Source organism: Hypanus sabinus, chromosome X1 (genome assembly GCF_030144855.1).
Source record: "Hypanus sabinus isolate sHypSab1 chromosome X1, sHypSab1.hap1, whole genome shotgun sequence".
Classification (NCBI taxonomy): domain Eukaryota; kingdom Metazoa; phylum Chordata; class Chondrichthyes; order Myliobatiformes; family Dasyatidae; genus Hypanus; species Hypanus sabinus.
Genome location: NC_082738.1, coordinates 35,865,346 through 35,889,714, shown reverse-complemented (window position 1 = coordinate 35,889,714; position 24,369 = coordinate 35,865,346). Strand labels below are relative to the sequence as shown.

The window sequence follows — 24,369 nt, the reverse complement described above, 5'->3', positions numbered from 1 at the left end:
GTGGTGTTAGGGGCAGATACATTAGAGCTATTTAAAGGACTGTGTTGGGTCAGTATTGTGTCTGTATTGGGACCACAGCTGTTTACAATTTACGTCAACGATTTAAATGAAGGCATTGAGAATAACATCAGCAAATTAGCTGATGATACTAAGCTGGGTGGCAGTGTGACATGTGATGAAGATGTTAGGAGAATTCAGAGCGACTTGGATAGGCTGGGTGAGTGGGCAGATACTTGGCAGATGACGTTTAATGTTAATAAGTATGAGGTTATCCACTTTGGGAGTAAGAACAGGAAGGCAGATTATTATCTGAACGGTGCAGAGTTGGGTAAGGGAGAAATACAAAGAGATCTAGGAGTCCTTGTTCATCAGTCACTGAAGGTAAATGAGCAAATGCAGCAGGCAGTGAAGAAGGCTAATAGAATGTTGGCCTTTATTACAAAGGGAATTGAGTACAAGAGCAAGGAAATCCTCTTGCATTTGTACAGAGCCCTGGTGAGACCACACCTGGAGTATTGTGTACAGTTTTGGTCTCCAGGGTTAAGGAAGGACATCCTGGCTGTAGAGGAAGTGCAGCGTAGATTCACGAGGCTAATTCCTGGGATGTCTGGACTGTCTTACGCAGAGAGGTTAGAGAGACTGGGCTTGTACACACTGGAATTAAGGAGATTGAGAGAGGATCTGATTGAAACATATAAGATTATTAAGGGATTGGACAAGATAGAGGCAGGAAATATGTTCCAGATGCTGGGAGAGTCCAGTACCAGAGGGCATGGTTTGAGAATAAGTGGTAGGTCATTTAGGACAGAGTTAAGGAAAAACTTCTTCTCCCAGAGAGTTTTGGGGGTCTGGAATGCACTGCCTCAGAAGGTAGTGGAGGCCAATTCTCTGGATGCTTTCAAGAAGGAGCTAGATAGGTATCTTATGGATAGGGGAATCAAGGGATATGGGGACAAGGCAGGAACCGGGTATTGATAGTAGATGATCAGCCATGATCTCAAAATGGCGGTGCAGGCTCGAAGGGCCAATGGTCTACTTCTGCACCTATTGTCTATTGACTCTTTGTACATAGTACTCTTAGTAGTCTTAGCAGATAGATGATAGAAAAATACAGGATTGTGGCGGCTCATTTCCTAGCGTATGCGAACCGACTCACAATTAGATAGCCTACGGGGGTTTGCGAGCACAGAGCTTTGGAGCCTCTTCGCCATGGGGGGCCGGTTGACAGAGGCTTAAAAGTGAGGCTGAAGTTTTCGAATAAAGTTTTTCCTTCGACTGCAGTTACCGACTCCGTGTCGTAATTTTAGCGCTGTTTGTAGCACACCGCTACAATTGGTGACCCCGACGGTCCAAACGATTTTTGGACCAGAAATGACCGACGCCGCCTCTGTTCATGCGGTTTCGTTGAAACTGCCGGGTTTCTGGACACAGCGCCCGGACCTATGGTTCCAGCAAGCCGAAGCCCAATTCCACGTTCGCCGGATCACCTCAGAAGACACCCGCTACTACTACGTGGTGGGCTCCCTCGACCAGGACACAGCGGCCCAGGTCGCGGAGTTCGTACAGTCGCCCCCGGCAGACGGCAAGTACACGGAATTCAAAGCCCTGCTCCTCAGGACTTTCGGACTCTCACGGCGCGAGCGGGCTGCCCGTTTACTGCACCTGGATGGCTTGGGAGACAGACCTCCATCGGCTTTAATGAATGAGATGTTGTCTCTGGCCGAGGGACACACAGGCCTCATGTTTGAGCAGGCATTCCTGGAGCAGCTGCCCGAGGACATCCGCCTGCTGCTGTCCGACGCGGATTTCAGTGACCCCCGGAAGGTGGCAGCCCGGGCGGACTTGCTGTGGAACGCCAAAAAGGTGAGCGGGGCGTCCATCGCACAGATCACCCAGCCACGCTCCCGGCAGCAAACCAGTCCAGGCCCGGCCGCAGAGCCCACTAACCCCCGGCCCAATGACCACTGGTGCTTCTACCACCAGCGGTGGGGCGCAGAAGCCCGCCGTTGCCGCCCGCCCTGCAAGTTCCCGGGAAACGCCAGGGCCAGCCGCCGCTGATGGCTACGGCGGCTGGCCATCGGGATAGCCTCCTGTATGTGTGGGATAGCAGGTCGGGACGCCGCTTTTTAGTCGATACTGGGGCTGAGGTCAGCGTTTTACCTCCGACAAGTTACGACACTCGCAGCCGGACGGGGCTGGTTGGTGGCGACGTCACAGAGTAGGGTCCTCTCACCTGGGCCCACGGGGAAGTCCTGGAGCTGCAAACCAGAGACTGCAGTCCTGTAACTCGGAATCTCCTCATCTACCTGCTGTGCCTCTGCCAGTGCCTCAAAGTCTACCCCTTGGGAAAGGGCATGAACGGTAGGGCGAGAGAGCGCATCCGCCACGACATTGTCCTTACCCGAGACGTGCCGGACATCCGTTGTGTATTCAGAGATGTAGGACAGGTGGCGTTGCTGGCGGGATGACCAGGGGTCGGATGCTTTCGTAAACGCAAAGGTAAGCGGTTTGTGGTCCGTGAACGCGGTGAAGGGCCGACCTTCTAGGAAGTACCTGAAATGCCGGATTGCCAGGTAGAGCGCCAACAGTTCCGTCCGGTCGTCCCCGCAGCCTGGCGGCGACGGGTTTTCGACTCCATTCATAACTTGGCGCATCCCTCCATCCGGACAACTGTCCGGATGGTTTCCAGCAGGTTCGTTTGGCACGGACTCCGCAAACAGGTCAGTGAATGGGCCAGGACGTGCATGCACTGCCAGACGGCCAAGGTTCAGCGGCACACCAAAGCCCCACCGCAGCAGTTCCATCCCACCCACCGGCGTTTCGACCACATTCATGTGGATATCGTGGGCCCCCTGCCAGTGTCGCGCGGAGCGCGTTACCTCCTGACTATCGTGGACCGGTTCACAAGATGGCCAGAGGCGGTCCCGCTCACCGACACCACCTCCGAATCTTGCGCCCGAGCCCTGATCGCCACCTGGATATCCCGCTTTGGTGTACCAGCCCACATTACCTCCGACAGAGGCGCCCAGTTCACCTCCAGCCTGTGGTCAGCTATGGCCAGCCTTTTGGGGACTCAGCTGCACCACACCACTGCCTACCACCCACAGTCGAACGGGCTAGTGGAGCGTTTCCACCGTCACCTGAAGTCGGCCCTCATGGCCCGCCTGCGAGGAGCCAACTGGGCGGACGAGCTTCCCTGGGTCCTTCTCGGCATCCGCACAGCGCCCAAGGACGACCTGCACGCCTCGTCGGCCGAGTTGGTATACGGCGCGCCCCTGGCCGTCCCCGGGGAGTTCCTACCAGCCCCGAGGGGGCAAGAGGAAGAACCCGCTGCAGTCCTGGGCAGACTTCGCGAGAAGCTCGGTAACCTGGCCCCCATACCCACTTCACAGCATGGGCGGCACCCGACCTGCGTACCCAAAGACCTACGGAACTGTAAGTTTGTGTTTGTACGAAGGGGCGGGCATCGGCCACCGCTGCAGCGGCCATACGAGGGGCCGTTTACGGTGCTCCGGAACAACGGGTCCACGTTCGTGCTGGACGTTGGGGGGAAGGAGGAGGTTTTCACGGTGGACCGCCTCAAGCCGGCCCATGTGGACCTGGCGCAACCGGCCGAGTTTCCGGCGCCTCGGCGCAGAGGCCGACCTCCCAAGCAGGTTCTGGCCCAGGCTGTGGACATTGGGGGGTGTATCGCCGGTTCTGGGGGGGGGTTATGTGGCGGCTCATTTCCTAGCGTATGCGAACCGACTCACAATTAGATAGCCTACGGGGGTTTGCGAGCACAGAGCTTTGGAGCCTCTTCGCCATGGGGGGCCGGTTGACAGAGGCTTAAAAGTGAGGCTGAAGTTTTCGAATAAAGTTTTTCCTTCGACTGCAGTTACCGACTCCGTGTCGTAATTTTAGCGCTGTTTGTAGCACACCGCTACAGGATTATGTAGGAGGGAAGGGTTAGATTGATCTTGAAGTACAATGAACATAACAGCACAGTAAAGGCTCTTTGGTCAAGATGTTGTGCCGATCTTTTAACCTACTCTAAGATCAATCTAACAATCTAAGATCAAGTCCTCCCAAAGTGTAACACCTCATGCTTGAACGTATTAAATCCCATCTCCATTTTGCAACCCATTTTTTTGTTTCAGTTATGTTTTTCTCATTCTTTCATGTACCTCTACATGGATAAAGGGAAAAGCTCCTTCCCCGATGAGCATGTGCAGTGGGGTAGCTGGGGTATAATGACTGGTGAGGGGAAATGTTACAGCTGGTTATGAGACAATTGGTCTTAGGTTGGGATAGCTTTGAGGGGTGGGTGGGTAGGGTGCTAGTCTGGAGGAGGCTCATACAAAAGTAGAATGTGAGAAGGGAGGGAAACAACAACTCTTTGCAATCTACCATCTCAACTGAGCTGAAGGTTAAATGGGTGGCACGGTGATGCAGCTCATGGTGCAGCTGACTCATAGCTCCAGTGATCCAGGTTCGATCCTGACATCTGGCTCTAATTGCATGAAATTTGCATGTCTTCACAGTGACTGCATGGGTTTTCTCCAGTTCCCCCCCCCCCCCCACATCGCAAAAAAGTACAGGTTGGTATGTTAATTAGCCACTGCAAATCACCCTTAGTGAGTGGTTGAATCTGGAGGGGAAGAGTTGTTGGGAATGTGGGAGAATAAAATGAGTTAAGGTAGGAGGAGTATAAAATGAGTTCTTGCTGCCTGGCCGGGACTTAAGTTGAGGAGTGTGTTTCCATTCTGTATCTCTCTCTGACTATGAGTGTTGTGCAGAAGGGAGACAAGGGAGGAGAGAAGGGGAAGGAAGAATGGAATAAGATGTGTTGGGCTTTTCCCATGTTCCTAATCAGTGCAGGATCACAGAGCAGCACTGACCCAGCATTTCTATAGTGCCTTTCACATCCCTTTCAGGACATCACGAGGCATTTTACTCTCAGTACTGTATATCTGCAGGTACAGTCACTGTTGTAACGTAGAAAATGTGGAAGCAGATTATCATTCAGCAGCCTGCTATAAACAATTGAAAGGTTGATTGAGGGATGAATATTTGCCAGGACACCAGAGATAACCCCCTGTAAAATAGTGACCATGAGATTCTTCACTTCCACCAGCGAGATCAGTCAGACTCAGTTTAACACCTAAAAGACCTAAATATCTCCAACACCACAGAACTCTCTTGATACCACTCTGGATTTCTGTGCTCATGTCTTTGTGGAACAGATAAATGGCGAGTTTTACATTGAGACTAAAGCTTAGCATATCTTTTGTATATGAAAATTAAATATCATAGATTTTGTTTGGGAAATGCCTTTCTGAAATGCAAACATATCGTAATCCTCCTCTGCAAAGTTAAAATATTTCCTTTCCTCCTCCTACAATGAGTCAGATCAAGCTTTCTCCGTGTAAAATCATCATTTCCAACCTCCTGTGGTGTGCTGCCCACCTTCCCACATGCTCATGAAAATTCAACAGTAACTGCAATGGGAAATTGTTATGCTTTTACTTTGGAGCATCAGAGAATAAGAATGAGCAAGAAAAGCTAAAACCATGCTTCTTGAAAACAAAAGAGCACATTTATTTTCAAATTGTTTCCCTCACAATCCAATGGCCCTTTCCATGACAATATCCAGGTGACTTGATCCCAGGTCAGCAGAAGGTGACGAGAACAAGTCAGGGAGACCTCTTATAACACAGGAAAGAACACAATACCTCAGTCGTATTCATTTCACTCCACGCATATACCAGTTTGCAGCCTCTATGTACCCAATGAGTCTCCTTCCACTGCCCATGTACATGTTCCCGTATTCACCCATCAAATCTCCTTCACTATCAGGAACTCTTACCCGACTATCTTTCTATCCTTTGTTGTGGTGAGGGGTGGGGGAGGATATTGGCCGAGTGATCACATAGACTCTTCAAGTACCAAGTAAGGACCTCTTAAGGTTCCTTGGTTGGGTTGATGACCCTCATAGTGCAATGGTCCCTTTATGAAGAATCAACCTAGATGTTGCATTCACACATATTAAATCACGCTTGAGTTCACAACCTTTTGACCCTACATGTTTTTAACTTAAAATAGTTCTGCATTCACAATCATCTCGCTTCTTTCCTTTATTCACTTGAGGGAAAGGCCATAAAAGTGCAGCTCCTTAAAGTGCCCAAGGAACTTGTTCAACATGCACCAGCCAGTCATTGTGAGTTCCCATCTTGAGTCAAATTTATTCAATGTAATAACTGGGAATAGCATGGAAAAAGGAAATTCACCCAATTAACATTTTTCAGTTTATGCATATAACATAGTGGTCACAGGAAAGGGCAGCATTTACCGTCTTCATGGGGCTGCTCTTAGGTCTCAAGTGCACCTGACCAAGGTGGCCATTGTCAAGGCAGTTTAACTACTTGCCTCGCTTCCATTGCTACATTCATACACAGGTGAACTTGGAGAGGAGCATGTAATGATGACCAGGAACAAAGAACAGTACAGCACAGGAAGAGGCTCTCCTGCCCACGATGTTGCACCAAACTAATTAAACTAGTACCTAAACACCTAACTCAACTAACCCTTTCCGCCTACACAATATTCATATCGTCTATTTCCTGCACATTCATATGGCTGCCTAAGAGCCTGTTGAGCACCTCCATCACAGTTGCCTCCACCACTACTCCGGGAAGTACATTCCAGGCACCCACCGTTCTGTGTAAAAAAACTTGGCCTGCACATCTTCTCTAAACCTGCCCCTTCTCATCTTAAATGCAAGCCCTCTGGTATTACATACAGTACGTATCTTGAAAAGATATGGGAAACAATACTGGCCGTCTACTCTATCTGTGCCTCTCATAATCTTATAAATGTCTATCCCCTCAGTTTCCACCGCTCCAAAGAAAAGGGCACTGAAAAGGCTGGAGTACATCACTGAACCCAAGGCAGTATTTTGATCAGAATGAAGCTGTCTTTTTTTGCTACAAATTGTTGTGCATGGAAAAAAAAATAAAATGTAAGCATAAGAAAAAGCCTCATTGCTTCATCAAATCAGTACTCCAATTCTCAGCACAAACTACAGAGGAATGTGCCCTCACATTACATGCCAGTTAATCTCTTGCATACAATTAATAACAACAGTATATGCAAACACAAGTAATCTGTATGGAACAGAGAAAGGGATGTGCTCCTGTCTGCTAATAAGTGATGTAATCAATAAAATGATAATGGGGAAGGAAGACGAGTGAAAATAAATGTCAAAAGGAAAAAAACTGCTTAGTTATGACTCAATAGACAGCTAGAGAGGGGATGATTGGGTAGTTCAACTGTCAATCAAGCTTGGTAACAAAACTGCAGTAAGTAATAATAATTGCTTATTTTAATCCACACCATTTATATGCAACTATCCTCCATTCACTGCATGTTCTCTCAAGAGAAATTACCCTGCCTTTGATGGGAGAAGTTGCTGCAGTTTCGTTTTATTTTTTAAACAGACGTAGTTTCATGGGGAAATTCACTTTGCTCTACAATAGACTGTCTGCTGAGTCATATGTACCACCCCCTCCTTGATCCGCTGGCTGACACAATGTCAGTAATAAATACTCTGAAAAGAAACTCGGACAATAGAGGAAATACTTTGAAAATAGCATGACTACTATTTTTGTGCTCCCCATTTAGCAAGTTATTACCATCTGCAAACCATGTGATTCCTCCTAATATCTACACCCTACATTTAGTAACTATGAGAAAGTTAAAGGACAACTTCCATTCCGCTGTTATAAGACTCTTGAATGAACCTGTTCTATGATAAAGGTAAACTCTTGATCTCCCAATCTACCTCATTGTTGGCCTTGCACCTTATTGTCTATTTGTGCTGCACTTTTTCTGGAACTGTAAGATGATATTTTGTATTCTGTTATTACTTTTCCTTTTGTACTACCTGCAGTGAGATGATCTATCTGGACGGCATGCAAATCAAAGTTTTTCACTGTACCTTGGTACACATAACAATAATAAGCCAATTAGAAGGACTGGACCATGTCATGCTTTGCTTTGCTGGATTACACTTCAAGACTTTGTCAGTTTCATTTTAGTAAAGTAGTTAAATTACTGGGAAACAAGGTAAAGGTTCAACTTCCGGAAAGGACATCTTCAAAGGTTGGGAAGGAGTAAGAGGAAAAATTGTTCACCTCTCTACACAGAAGTTGGGCAACTTGCATGATTATGAAATGTCATCATCAAAACAGCAAGACACAATGATAAGGCAGGCCAAGCCAGCATTCAGTTCTTTATAATGTACGTTGCCATGGCGCCAAGCTTACTTCAACAATATTTTCAACACTTTGAAATGTTCCTGAATAGAAGAGGGTTATTTGAAAACATTGAGAACAACTCATAAAAACTCCATGGGGATCATGGAGTTTGCATTGGATTCTTATTTTAATCAGGCTGGGGTGACAGTTCTAAACACAGTGCGGTAGTCAGATAGTCAATCAGAGTGGAGCTGAAAGCTCAAAACTTATTCAAGGGTGTCATTCGCTTCATAAAACAAAAGAGAGTAATTCATTGGCTAAAGGAACAAAGCACAAGTTAACCTTAGTCACTTCCATGACCTTGAACAACACTGTTTCTGACCTTCCACTTCATCTAAAATACGTGGCCTTTTAACACTCACCGGTATCCAATGACCGAACAGCCAACCACATCATTCCTTTTACAAAGATGCATTCATCTACTATTAACGATTCCCACAAATTTTCAAAATACTCAGCTATTGGCATCTGGAACACTCCCTGGCAAATTGTATAAATAATTTGAACAAATTGTTTATTGGCAGCAATGTATCAATCAATGAGTTGGAGACTGACACCAAAAAGTGTCTTATACAGCAGATTAAATCAATTTACTCAGAAAAAACTGTTAAAAGAAACGAAAAAAACTGTTAAAAGAAACTAGAAAACTGCAGCAACTTCTCCCAACAAGGATAATTTCTCCAAAAAAAATGCAGGATAGTCACACATAAAAATATATGTACATCTAATCAAGCTCAGCATTGACACAAGTATGGGTACCTAATTTTAATAGGAAGGTGTTTGGAAATACAGGGATATCAACAATTAAACAGGTTGCAAGTGTAAGATATGACTGCTCTTTCACAGAACTAATGAGCTGAACTGCCTTCATCATGATTTTCTAAAAAGAATGAAAATGGCTAAATACAGAGAATATAGCTTATAAAGAACTTTTCTTTATGGAATGACTTCCGTGATCTCTGAATAACTCAAAGCAATGAAGCAATCATAGAGTTACAGAGTAATAGAAAATAACAGCACAGAAACGGGCTCTTCGGCCAATCTGAGCTGTGACAAAACTGTCAAGTCCTACTGACATGCACCCGGACCATAGCTCTCCATACCCCTCCTGCGCATGTACCTATCCAAACTTCCTAACACTGAAATTGAAATCGACCCCAAACCATAAGCTCATATGCTCACTACTGGAAAGTTAAAATCACCTACTATCACAACCTTCTGTTTCTTGCAGCAATCTGTGATCTCTCTACAAATTTGTCTTTAAATCCTGTGGACTATTTGGTGGTCTGTACTATAATGTGGTCATGCCTTTCTTATTGCTCAGTTCCATCCATAAAGCCTCACTAAACAACTAAACTGAGTGGATACTAGAGGAGGTGTAAGTTGCTCCTTCCCTCCGCTAGCCTGCAGGTCACCGTTAGGCAAGGTGCAGCACCTGCTTAGCCCCCCCCCCACCCCCGATCAGGCTTATGTGAAGCCGTGGGAGCAGGTGATGCATATCACAAGTCCTGGTTATGCCACCACCGAGGAGTCAACACGAGTGAATCTGCAGATGCTGGAAATAAATAAAAACACAAAATGCTGGCAGAACTCAGCAGGCCAGACGGCGTCTATGGGAGGAGGTAATGATGACGTTTCGGGCCGAAACCCTTCATCAGGAATATTGGTGATGACTGGGGTCACCTGTTTTGTAAAGACACTGCCCAGAAGAAGGCAATGGCCAACCACTACTGTAGAAAAATCTGCCAAAAACAACCATGGTTGTGGAAAGACCATGATCGCCACGTCATATGACATGGCACATAATGATGATGATGATAAGATGAGTTCTCCAGGCTGTCCTGACTGTGCACAGTCGTGACATTTTCCCTGACTAGTAATGCCACCCCTCCCCCTTTAATCCCTTCTGCTCTGTCATATCTAAAACAAAGGAACCCCAAAATATAGAGCTTCCAGTCATGGCCCCCCCACCCACAAACAAGTCTCACTAATGGCTACAATATCATAATTCCAGGTATTGATCCATGCCCTGAGCTCATCTGCCTTTCCTACAGTACTCCTTGTGTTAAAATATACAGAACTCAGAATATTAGTCCCATGCTCAACCTTTTGATTCCTGATTTTGTCTGAGGTCTCAGCAATATCTTTCTCCACAACCTCTCCACTATCTGTTCTGGCACTCTAGTTCCCATTCCCTTGCAAATCTAGTTTAAACCCCTCACCCCGCCCCCACTGCAGTATGCAGTACTAGCAAACCTTCCCGCCAAGATATTAGTTCCCCTCCAGTTTAAGTATAAACCATCTCTTCTGTGCAGGCAACTTCTGCAACTTCTTAGCCACGTGTTATACTGTATGATCTTCCCATTTCCAGCCTCATTGGCACATGGCACGGGTAGCAATCCTGAGATCACAACCCTGGAGGTCCTGTCCTTTAACTTAGCACCTAATTCCCTGAGCTCCTTTTACAGAACCTTGTCTTTCTTCCTTCCTATGTCATTGGTACCTATATGGACCCAGACCTCTGGCTGCTCACCCTCCCACTTAAGAATGCTGAGGACTCGATCCAAGATGGTCCTGGACCCTGGCACCTGGGAGGCAACATACCATCTGAAAACCTCATTCTCGTCCACAGAACCTCCTTTCTGTACCACTAACTAACAAATCCTCTATCACCACAGCTCTCCTCTTCTCCTCCCCGCTTACTTTCTGAGCCACAGAGCCAGAGTCAATGCCAGAGACCTAACTGCTGTGTCTTTCCTCTGATAGGTCATGCCCCCAACAGTATCCAAATTGATACACCTGTTGTTGAGGGGGATGGCCACAGGGTTACCCTACACTGGCTCCTTAACCCCTTTCACCTTCCTGACTGTCACCCAGTTTCCTTATGTCCTGCAACTTGGCTGTAACTACCTCTCTATCTGTCCTGCCAGTCACTCCCTCAGACTCCTGAATGATCCAGAGTTCATCCAGTTCCAGCTCCAATCCTTAGTGTGGAGTGTTAGAAGCTGCAACTGGATTCTCTTCTTGCAGGTGAACTTATCAGGGATACTGAAGGACTTCCTCCTTCCTACATCCCGCAAGAGAAGCATTCCACGACCCTGCCTGGCACCCCTCCTGTTCCAACTGTGTAATTATAAAGAAGGAAACTATAAATAAACTGAAAAAAAGTCTACCTGCAGTTTTTCACCTTCTCCCACTGAAGCCTTGAAGAGCTAAAGCCTCAAACTCCCACTCTAACAGTGTCCACTCCCACTTACCCCTGCCTTATTTTTATTGGCCCTTGCTGATGAGTCCTGATCTTTGATTGGCTGCTAATCTCTAATTAGTGTAGTCACTATTGCAATGTCAGCTACGTAACAGCCAATTTGCACACAGCGAGCTTCACAAACCACACTTTGATTAGAGTCAGATCATTTGATGCTAGTTAAGTGAAAAATGGTCACCAGAGACAACTCCCTTTTCATCTTCAAAACCAGACCTTTGATGCACAGCTGATGAGCAGGCAGAACATTAATGAAGAACAGCACCTCCAACAGCACAACACTTTGTCCACCAGTGTTGTACCACAAGTGTTAGCCCAGATTAATCTGCTCCTGTCTCTGGAGTGGAGTTCAAATCCTACCATGGCTAGGGATTGCACTTGTTAGATCTGGTAATTTGTGATTTAGCACCAGGAAATAATGGTGATGAAGAAAGCTGTCAGGTTGTTGCATCATGAGCTCAACCAAGCATACTTTCCCTTCAACCAACACTGCATTTTAGAATGATCAATAAATGTTGGATTGTGGATTTTTTATCAATAAAAATTAACTCATCCAAATAGAATATAACACTTTGGAAAGAAGGAATAGATGGGAGGTCAGTTGTTCATCTGATTAACTTTTGAGTGATGCTTCCATAGTCCAACAGTCTGATATGACTGTCTCCAAATGGAAAGAGAAATGACACTTTTAGTGACCCAATAACTATCCTGGTACCAGTGCAGTTAGAGCAGAAGAGAGAAGGCGGAAAAAAATTGCTTTGAAATTTGATTAATAGGCACAATTACTTAGGCTTCCATTGTTTCCTTAATTAACAAGGATGGTCTTCCTATCAGACTGCTGCTGCAGATCAGAATCTCCAGTCTGAAATGGGTTCCTCTTTTGCTGTGTTAGTACTCAGCAGAACAAGTGATCACATTGCCTTAATAAAGACCACATCTAAAACAAAAGAATTAAGAGATCTTCTAAACTAGCAACTGCCAACAAATGATACCACAAAGATAATCTCAGGAATGAAAGCCTGGAGGACCAGGGTGTGAATTTCTGGTTGAAGCAAAATGCTATCTTCTAATTTATCAGTCTGAGCAACTGGATAATAGTACTCAATGCCCTGGTAGAAAGGGAGAAAGAGACAGAAAAACTTAAGTTTTCTGTCCCTCTAAGGTGTTGCAAGGTAATTCAGAATTACTCAAGAACTTCAATTGTAATCACTGCTAAAATGTAGAAGAAGTGGCAACTAATTTAAGCACAACGTTCCCCCACAAACAGCAAATGTGATAATGAGAAGATAGTGATATTTAATAAGGGGATAAACATTGGCCAAAAGATTAAAGAGAACTGCCCTGCTCTTCAAATCAGTGCCAGTTTACAAACCTTTTGAGAAGGCAACACCCACGATATATCATCTCAGAAATTACATGTACTTTTCTTTGTGAACCAAGCCCAATAAAATGTGAAATTTGGCTCAGTATAGATTATGGAGAGAAAAGGGTCTTCCCTTATGGTCACACTTAGCTCATGTAATGATGCAATCTCCTTCAAGTCGGAGAGGAGAAAGGATGACTGCTTAGAAAATGGTTTCTATTTCAAAGTGTCCTCGAGTGTGGTTCCAACAACGTAATATCAAACAAATGTAAAAGTCTGCGTGCACTGGGAAACTGAAATCAGCTCTGATGGAAGGCCACCAACATGAAACATTAACTGCATTTTTCTTAATCTACAGATGCTTTCTGACTTGCTGAGTATCCCCAGAAACTGTATGCAATTCTAGTTCCCCCATTACAGGAAGAATGTGGAAACTGGAAAGAATAGAAATGGTTCACCAGGCTACTGCCTGGATTCAAGGATATGAGCTATAAGGAGAGGTTGCTTTCTCTGAAGCATTAGAGACTGAGGGGAGACTTGACAGACGTTTATAAAATTATGAGAGGCACTCAGAATATTTTTTCCATGGTAGAAATATCAACTACTAAAGAATATCCATTTAAGGTGAAAGGGGGAAAATTTACAGGAGCTGTGAAGAGAAGATGTTTTAAATTACACAGTAGTGGGCGCCTGAAATGTGCTGCTAGGGATAATAGTGGAAGCAAATGCGATTGTGGCATTTAGGAGGTTATTAGTTAGACATAACAATATGCAGAGAATGGGTAGAATATGGATCATGTGCAGGCTGAAGGAATTGAGTTTAATTCAGCATTGTGCCTGGTGCAGACCTCATGGGCCAAAGGGCCTATTCCTGTGCCTTAATGTTCTGTGTTCTTAAATTTCTGGCATTAGAAACAATAAGATAATTTATTAATAACTGCCACAGCCAAAAATGTATGCAAGTATAGACCAGCCAAACAAAAGTACAATGCTGTCTGCACAGCACCCACAGTATTCAGCATTGCCTTTCTTTCTGCCTCCTCCACCCAGCTGCCTATTGCCTATTATTTTGTTCATAGTAAGCTTTAATTACAATGGGAGAAGGGAAAGGAAGAGTAAATGACTTGTTGGCAATGAAGAAGTCCCTGAGCATCCCCTCTCCCCCCTGCAGGGTGGCAGAGCTGAACTTAGAAGGCACATATCTCATTAATCAAAGCGAGAGTCACCGCTTTAATGCAGTTTGCTCGCACTGTCTGGCTCAGCAGCTCGCCCGGCGAGCCTCTCCTTACAGCATCGCCAGCTCTTGCTGCCCTCTCCTTCAGCACATCTGCTGCTGCAACAACTCCTCTCCCAGCCGTTCCAACACAAATCAATTCCTTGGAGCTGACCATTCGGGAACCGAGAGTTCCCTTTCAAGAGAGGTTCTCACAGGTCCAAAGCCCCTCCTTATAGCTGCAATTTAGCTTTGACAGGAAAAAAACTGCAAGGCCGACAGAATGGGGTCTCTGTGTGCTGCATTGATTGACACAGGCAAGCACTTAGTATTTTCTTTGCCTCCTCTTTGCATCGAGATTTCTAGCGGCATTAATGCCTGTGTGAACAGTGGAAACCCTGCTCTTTCTCTCTCAAACACAGACACACACCTGGCATAATGAATGGTGGATTCTGCTGCTGGGCAGGTACACGTCAGAAGAAATTACACTTGGAAATCTATGCTACATATATCTATAGGGCTTCTATAATCACTAAGGCATAAACAGATAGGAAATTGGTAGGAATTGAACTGAATGTCAAAACACATACAAGCAGCCGAGAGAGGAAATGTGTTGTCACATTCTGACAGCACCGATAAAACTCAGCCTTCGAAATGCCACAAAGGAGGGAGGCAATGCATCCCAGCCAGAATTGTTCATTACGAAAGGGTTAACGTACGAGGAGTCTATAATGCTCTGCATCTGTACTCGCTGGAGTTTAGAACAATGAGGGCGGATACAGCCCAGATCATCACAGGTGAAGCCCTCCCCACCACTGAGCACATCTACATGGAATGCTGTGGCAGGAAAGCAGCATCCATCATCAGGGACCCCCACCACCAAGGTCATGCTCTCTTCTCACTGCTGCTATCAGGAAGGAGATACAGGAGCCTCAGGACTCACACCACCGGGTTCGTGAACAGTTATTACCCCCCTACCATCAGGCTCTTGATCAAGAGGGGATAACTTCACTGGCCCCATCACTAAACTGTTCCCACAACCTATGGACTCACTTTCAAGGACTCTTCATCTCATGTTCTTGATATTCATTCATTATTATTATTATTTTTGCTTCCTTCTTGTATTTGCACAGTTTGTTCTTTTGCACACTTGCCTGCCCAGTTGATGCAGCCTTTCATTGATTCTATTATGGTTATTGGATTTATTAAGTATGCATGCAAAGAATGTGAATGTCAGGGTTGTATATGCTGACATATAAATACTTTGATACAAATTTACTTTGAACTTGAAACCTATCAAATATTGAAGGACCTGGATATAGCAGACGTGGAAAGGACATGGACATCCTATAGTGGGAGAGTCGAGGACCAGAGGGCACAATCTCAGAACAGAAGGACATCCCTTTAGAACAGAAATGAGGAAGAATTTCTTTCAGTTGAAGGAAGTGAATCTGTGGAATTCATTGCCACAGACAACTGTGGCGGCCAGGTCATTGGATATATTTAAAGCAGAGGTTGATAGATTCTTGATTAGTAAAGGTGTCAAAGGTTACAGAGAGAAGGCAGGAGAATGGGGTTGAGAGGGAAAATACTTAATATGGAGCAGACTTGATGGATTGAATGGCCTAATTCTGCTCCCATGTTTTATGGTCCAATCCCAGTGCACGGAGGACAGTCTGCCTGGAGGCAGAGGTAGAGAATGGCTCATTCTGCCTCAGCTGTTTCATTCTCTTTTCTCTTGAAAGCACCAACTTGCACAATGCACAGATATATGGCTCCCCTAGTTCCTTGCCCAAATTGCCAATCTTTATGCCTCAGCCAGGACAGCAAGTGCTGTCAGCTTACTCAGCCAGATCTGATTCTGGTACGAATTAGTGCTTTTGCACATTGGTTTGTTAATTGGAAGTTTGACATCTCCAACACTCTAACAAGTAAATATTAGGAGAGAAACCTGGATAGGGGTGGGGTGCTGGAAGAAAATTGGGTGAGTGATAAAGAAATGCACATCAAACACACAGAGATAGGAAAGATACTCAAGGTCAATCACTTTACAGAACCAAGAGATGCAGAGCCAAGGTGCCTAAGAAATGTTACCCTGCTAAGAACCTCACCTTCCTTGCTGTTCGTTCTCAAATGAGCAGGAATATAAGTTTTCAATCAATTGGGAGGAAGAAAATAACAAAGTATTTCATTATTTACAGTATGTAATCATTACCTATTTAATGATGTCTCAGTTACTCTTAGTAACAACAGGAAATGAAAACACAGTTTGGACAGATGCCGAGAAAAATATTCATTTTCTTGCATCCCTGAACTGTGCAATCTGCATTGCACGTTCTCAGGTAAAGGAAGATACAAGAACAAATAGCAGATCCTCGGCTTCACCTCCACTTCTAGGAGTGGAGCTCTCTCCTTTGTCATCCTTGGTGAGGATTCTGCCCCGAATATGCAGAATTTAGTCATTAGGTGCTTGCTGCCCTTAATGGGTGGCCACAATAGCTGACTGAACAGGGAGTAGCTATGTTCAATTGTCGATCTTCGTCAAATTAACTGACAAGGATGTAGGACTACTACAAATGGCTTTGGGTCAGGCTGGGCTTGAAGAAAGTATGGTGTGCGCTCTCACTGTGCAATGATTTTCTCGGAGGTTGATGAGCTTCTGAGTATCTCTCCCCTTGTCCTGCTGTCAAGGAGAGCAGTTAGTACTCAAGTTGTTGGAGCCCTGACCCGGTCTCTGAACCAAACCTTTGCACGATACAGGGTTGAGGAAGGGTGGGAGTGGAAAATGATCACTGGATAAAAGGTAAAAGGTTGAGAACAGACAGGGGAATTGACAAAGTATTATAGTTGCAATTTTAAAAAGGCACAACAGGTCACAAAGAAGTAGAAATGCACATATTCCTCTACTCCTTATATCAATTACAGACACCAGCTGCCCAGGCCAGACTTGAGACGAATCTCTTTAATAATTTAAGCTTCAGGTCATTGACACTGATGCACATTCAGGTGAAGCAAGGACAGTTCTGAACTGACTTGGAATTCGACAGTGCCTTCCACAATCCTTTCAAGTTAACCCAACTTGCTTTACAGCTAATTAAGTGTTTTTTAAAGCATAGTCACTTAGGTACCATAGGATATAGGACAACCTTCTGATGGACAATAAGCTCCCGCAAAGAGTAATGTGAAATTGGCTAGATTATACTTTTGTAATACAGGTTGAGGGATAGCCTTGGAGGCCAATTCCCCTCAATTTCTTTGAATGGTACCAGGGATCCTCTGCATCCCACATATGAAAACCTCAGTTCAATGTCTCATTTGAAAGAGCATCTCAGAAAGAGTTGCATTCTCTGACTGGGAGTATGAACCTAAATTGATAAGGTTCTAGTTTCTGGAAAGGGCTTGATGCCAAACCTTCTAACTCTGAGGTTAAAGAGCTATCTGATGAGCCATGGGTGAATGAGTATTTAATACCATGTCACTTCACTGAGTTCCAAGCTTGGCCAGATGCTTAACAGACACTGCTAGTAGAGGGACCCACGTTTGATGCTCAGTGTACAAAGTTTGCACATTCTTGCTGTGACTGTGTTGGTTTTCCTCAGGTGCTCCAGTTTCTTCACAGGGGTGGAGTGAATTCCAGGGCTTAGGCAGCTGCCACTGGTGGAAACTCAGGATAATTACGAGGCCAGAATTAGAGGAGCGCAGATCTATTGGAGGGGAGGAGATTGAAACAAGCCTGAATGTTTTTAATTTGAGGCATCATTTGACTGTGAGGACCCATGGGAGCAACATTTTGGTTGACCTCAGGGTTACAGAGGGTGGAGTGAGGGAAACAGGCTCACCAGACTGAAACAGCAGAGTCTGGACAGGATAAATATATGGGTGAGTGTCTCAGCAGTGGATGTACAGAAGAAAGGCAGAGTTTACAGGGGCACCCTCCGTGATGAGGTTTGAAGCACAGTTCAGGATATGGCATCAACATTGCAAATAGACTAGATTATTATCAAGTTGTCAGGGTAGGAATGGAGAGGAACGCCAGGGAAACAGTGTGCCTTAACTGCATTTCAAAGATGTTAATACAGTGAACACAGGGATGGCTGGGTGGGAAAAGCAAGTCTTCATGCAACCTGCCAGGAACTACAGACAGTTTGTTCAAAGATTCTGCAATAGCTTGCTATGGACAGGTGTGAAATCAGTGATTTTATAAATCACTAGCTATGCTCCAGTTGGAGCTTGTATTCACTACTGGGAACCACGTTTCAGAGAGGCTGTCAAAGAGAGCACAAAGGAGATCTACCAGGATGCCACCAGGGATTGAAAGACTTTAGTTATGTTGAGAGTTTTGAGAAGCCGGGATTGTTTTGCTGGATCAGTGAAGGTTATGGGGAGGTTTTATAGGAGCGCTCAAAATAATGAAGGTTTTTGAGAGCATAAATAAGGAGAAATTGTTTCCTTTGACAGAAGGGTCAGGAACCAGGGAACACAGATTTAAAGTAATTAGCAAAAGAACACACTGTCTAAAAAGATAGCAAACACAATTTCAAAAGGGGCTTTCAAACTGGAAGCGGATGGAGGAAAAATTTTGAATGGGCATCACAGGTGGATGGAACTGAATGCTGATTTTTTTTCAAAGAGCCAGTACAGGAATGATGGACCAAGAGGCCTCCTGTGCTCTACTGTCCCATGGTTCTGCTCTGTGGCACACTTCATCATCAAGTGCTTAAAAGACATAAGCTCGTGTTTCAGCATCTCATTCAAGTGACAATTCTCCACAATGGGATTAGATGATGATTGGTAAATTGTTGAACTGTAGGGGTATCAGAGCTGAAACCTGATCACCTCTTCATTTGACATTCATCCATTACATATTTAACATTGACTAAGAGTGACCGGTAGTATAGATAAACAAGGAATAACACATTGATCAGATGGGCAAAGGATATTATCCATAACTGTGTAATCGAATCTCTAGCAGGGTTTTATGCAAAGAGGAAAAAATCCATGACCCACATTTATTTGCAATTTCCTTCATTATCAGAACTTCCCACAAGTTACTGTACAAAACTTTCTTCACAAAACAGGTACTGTTGTGTAATTAAAAACAAAATTCAAGCCAGTCTTACTGCAATGTTCAAGTGCACTGTTTAAACAGGGATGGTGTGAGTCAGGGGTTTGCTGAACCACTGGTTATACCAGTCTGCATGTAGCTGTCAACAGCTGTTTAAATGTCCCCTCGATGACTTGGCCACGAGGACAAGCACTGAACAGGAGCCGATTTGTGAAATACAGGAGTTGTTCACACATGTTGTTGACAGCTTCCAAACTGCCACCCAAAAATGTATTAAAAGCAGAAATCCATCCATTTTCTTCTACTTGTGCACTCTACAGGCCCTTAGTTGTGGTGGTACGTAGAACATAGGTGCCAGTAATATCAAGTACCACTGATATGAGATGAGGGGATGGTTGGTGGAGAACTAGCCTAAACCAAGTCTGTAATATACACCTGATTACTGTATTCACTACACAAGGCCGCCAAGGCAGTGCTTCCCCTGCCAAAGTTACCTTACTCAACACAGGCATGGGGACAATCTGACCCAGGATCTTCCTGCTCCAAGTCTCAATTTCACCCAGTACAAATGCATAGCCCAGCTGTGTCATTGATGTAATGACAACCAGCAAATGGACAGCTACAGCATTTTTTGAACCAGACCCTTCTTTCCAGGTTGTGTGCCCTCCTGACAAAGTCAGTCATGGCACACTGGGCTGCACTCTCACCTCAAACTCAAGTTCCCCTCTGAAGTTAAGATTCAAGCGATATGGGGCTGACACTCCAGTGCAGTACTGAGCATGTACTGCACTGGAGTGGGCAGTGTTGAGGGTGTGTTGCACTGTCAGTGGGACTCTGCTGAGAGAGCATCGTACTGTAGGGAGTAGCATCATTCTGGTGACATATTAAATATCTCCTCCCCTTCGTCTACTTAGAACAGATGTGCCATTCAGATCAACAACTCCACCTCTTCATGGGAAAGCAATCCCGCTGTGGAACAGTCATATCCATCAGCTCTTTCCCCCTAAAGCAATGTATTTTATCCTCTTTTATTGATCCCATCTGGCTTGGCTCCCCCTCAGTAGTTATTGGGATCTGAAACTGCTCATCTTCCTGCCCCAGTTTCCAACTTTCTAATGTTTAACCATTGAATACTGTGAACTAATTGCCCGGATCAGTTTCCTTCATGAACAAACTTCAGCTCCTTCATCTCAAACTCTCTTTCAAATTAAGCAACAAATTCCTTAATCTGAATCACAAAAAAACACCTGTACCTTCATTCACTTCTCCTGCCCTTGAAAGGACATGGACACAAGCTGGACTGTGATCTGGTGCCCAGAACTGCCAACAATATTGCAGATGGGGGCTGAGCAGCAATAATACATTTCCTTTAGACTTACGATGCATTAGCCATGGCTCAGTCAATAATATTCTCACCTCAGGCTCATTTGGTTGCAGGTTCAAGGCCCACTCCAGAGATTTGAGTTTATGATCTAAGCTATGACCCAGAGCAGCACTGCTGCATTTTGGATGAAACCAATGCCTCTTGCAGGTGAGATCCCATGGGTCTCTGAAGAAGAATTAGTATCCTAGCCAACATTTACTCCTCAACCGAGATTATGTATCTTGACTTTGGCATACAGTTTATGAGATCTTGTTGCATGCATACTGGCTGCCATGTTACTTACATTACAACAGAGAATACATTTCAAAAAATTTTCATTGGCCATGAAAGGTTTTGGGATTTTCTTTGTTCTCTCTGATAATGCAGCATAGTTTGCATTTATGGAATGCAGGACAAGAAAAGCGTATCAGGCTAACAAGTGCTGATCCCATTCTGTCAGTCCTCTCCTTTTGTGGTGAGTATTATATTGATAATGTTACCTGTTTAAATAATGTCACCCTTATTTGCTACTGAGATTAGCTGGATGGATTGTCCATTCCACACACATACTCCTAAATTAGCTTCCACGTCACATAAAAGAAAAGCCTCACAACAGGAGAAAAGGCTGCCAACTTGATCCTAGACTGCTGCATCCAGGGCTATTTGAGCCCCAAAAGAGTGCTCAGGAGCTTACATCTCAGTCACAAGGTGTTTATAGACAATAGACAATAGGTGCAGAAGTAGATCATTTGGCCCTTCGAGCCTGCACCGCCATTCTGAGATCATGGCTGATCATCTACTATCAATACCCGGTTCCTGCCTTGTCCCCATATCCCTTGATTCTCCTATCCATAAGATACCTATCTAGCTCCTTCTTGAAAGCATCCAGAGAATTGGCCTCCACTGCCTTCCGAGGCAGTGCATTCCAGACCCCCACAACTCTCTGGGAGAAGAAGTTTTTCCTTAACTCTATCCTAAATGACCTACCCCTTATTCTCAAACCATGCCCTCTGGTACCGGACTCTCCCAGCATCTGGAACATATTTCCTGCCTCTATCTTGTCCAATCCCTTAATAATCTTATATGTTGCAATCAGATCCCCTCTCAATCTCCTTAATTCCAGTGTGTACAAACCCAGTCTCTCTAACCTCTCTGCGTAAGACAGTCCGGACATCCCAGGAATTAACCTTGTGAATCTACGCTGCACTTCCTCTACAGCCAGGATGTCCTTCCTTAACCCTGGAGACCAAAACTGTACACAATACTCCAGGTGTGGTCTCACCAGGGCCCTGTACAAATGCAAGAGGATTTCCTTGCTCTTGTACTCAATTCCCTTTGTAATAAAGGCCAACATTCTATTAGCCTTCTTCACTGCCTGCTGCACTTGCTCGTTCACCTTCAGTGACTGATGAACAAGGACTCCTAGATCTCTTTGTATTTCTCCCTTACCTAACTCTGCACCGTTCAGATAATAATCTGCCTTCCTGTTCTTACTCCCAAAGTGGATAACCTCACACTTATTAACATTAAACGTCATCTGCCAAGTATCTGCCCACTCACCCAGCCTATCCAAGTCACCCTGAATTCTCCTAACATCCTCATCACGTCACACTGCTACCCAGCTTAGTATCATCAGCAAACTTGCTGTTGTTATTCTCAATGCCTTCATCTAAATCATTGATGTAAATCGTAAACAGCTGTGTTCCCAATACCGAGCCCTGTGGCACCCCACTAGTCACCACCCGCCATTCCGAGAAACACCCATTCACCACTACCCTTTGCTTTCTATCTGCCAACCAGTTTTCTCTCCATGTCAATATCTTCCCCCCAATGCCATGAGCTCTGATTTTACCCACCAATCTCCTAAGTGGGACCTTATCAAAGGTTTACTACCCACTTTCAATGGTATGACCAAACTCAACAACTTGGTACCTCAGCTACACTTGCCTCTGGCTCAACAGATTGAAACTGTGCGACTTGCCCATGCCCAGTTCTTAAGGAAAAATAATGGAATAACACAGACATGTAAATGTTAGAACATGGAAACATGGTGTTTCTCCTCCAGGTGAGCGGTAATCCTAATCTTGCATGTGTGCATCCATTCCGATACCCACTCATCGCTACTTCAATTACTCAAAGATTCATAACGAGATACAGCATGCAAAGTGGCACTTCAGCCCACAGAGTCTGTGCTGACCATCAAGAGCACATTTTCCTTTACTTGCTATGTCAGCATTTCTTGCCCATTCCCAACTGTTCCTGAACTGAGAAGGCAGTTAATGGTCAACCACACTGGTTGATCTGGAGTCACATATAGAGAGTACCAGGTAAAACTGTTGATACGTCAGATAGGCATTTATAACAGTACAGTGATTCCAAGACTAAAGTTGCCAGGACTAGCTTTGATTGCTTAATTTTAAATTTCCCAGCTGCTTTCTATTCAAAATCTGCTTTCCTTGTCACATCACATAAATATTAATTTTTCATACTCCGTCCTGGGTGATTTTCTCTTCATTCTGAGACCCCTAGTTGTGCAGAGTTAGCTATTGATTCCAGTTAGGGTTTTACGGTTGACCTCAGATCCCTTGGAAGTGGGGTAAAACAATACCAGTGAAGTAATACGCATATAGAAACATAGAAAATAGGTGCGGGAGTAGGTCATTCTGCCCTTCGAGCCTGCACCGCCATTCAGTATCATCATGGCTGATCATCCAACTCAGAACCCTGTATCTGCTTTCTCTCCATACCCCCCGATCCCTTTAGCCACAAGGGCCATATCTAACTTCCTCTTAAATATAGCCAATGAACTGGCCTCAACTGTTTCCTGTGGCAGAGAATTCCACAGATTCACCACTCTCTGTGTGAAGAAGTTTTTCCTCATCTTGGTCCTAAAAGGCTTCCCCTTTATCCTTAAACTGTGACCCCTCGTTCTGGACTTCCCCAACATCGGAAACAATCTTCCTGCATCTAGCCTGTCCAATCCCTTTAGAATTTTATACGTTTTAATAAGATCCCCCCTCAACCTTCTAAATTCCAATGAGTATAGTCACTATGGGCAGGATCCACATATCCAAGAGTAGCCTAGAGACTCACAAAACATGGAACGGTACTGCACAGGACAAGCAATTCGGCCACCACATTGTGCCAAACTACTTAAACCATTACTCCTAATTAGTCCCTCCTTCCTGCACATTGACCACATCCCTCCCTTCTGTACAAATTCATGTCCCTGAAACACTCCAATGCGATTGGCCTCCAGCACCATCCATGGCAGTGCATTCCAGACCCCCCCACCCTTTGTGTAATAAAAATGTGCCCTGCACAACTCTGCTGTACTTTCCCTCTCTCACCTTAAATACCTGCTCTCTAGTATTGATCTTTCAATCATGGGGAAAATATATTGGCTATCTTTTCTTACCTATGCCTCCAGCAAATCTCCCCTTAGCCTCTGCCTCTCCAGAGAAAATGGCCCCAGCTTGATCAGCCTCTCCTCATAGCACATCCTTCAAACCAGGCAGCATCCTAGTACACCTCCTTTGCACCCTCTCCAAAGCTTTCACGAGATGACCAGAACTGAACGCAATACACTAAATGTGCCCTCATCAGAGTTTTACAAAGCTGTAACATAACTTAAGTTAGTAAGTGTGAGCATGCAAGAACATGGCTGATGGGAACTAAAGCAGGCTAATCAGTGAAGCTTCCCAGGATTGAACCAACTCTCTTGAATTGGAGATTGGTCCACTTGTTGTAGCACTGGAGGAACCCAAAATGCTCTGAGAGAAAGTTAAGTTACTTTTTTCATTCAA

The 24,369-nt window shown here is 44.8% G+C and overlaps 1 protein-coding gene across 2 annotated transcripts in view; it reads right to left on the bottom strand.

Moving 5' to 3' along the window:
* The window catches only part of LOC132384818 (arf-GAP with GTPase, ANK repeat and PH domain-containing protein 1-like), a 210,046-nt gene that overhangs the window by 129,782 nt on the left and 55,895 nt on the right, over positions 1-24,369 (bottom strand). The gene's annotated exons all lie outside the window — the stretch shown is intronic.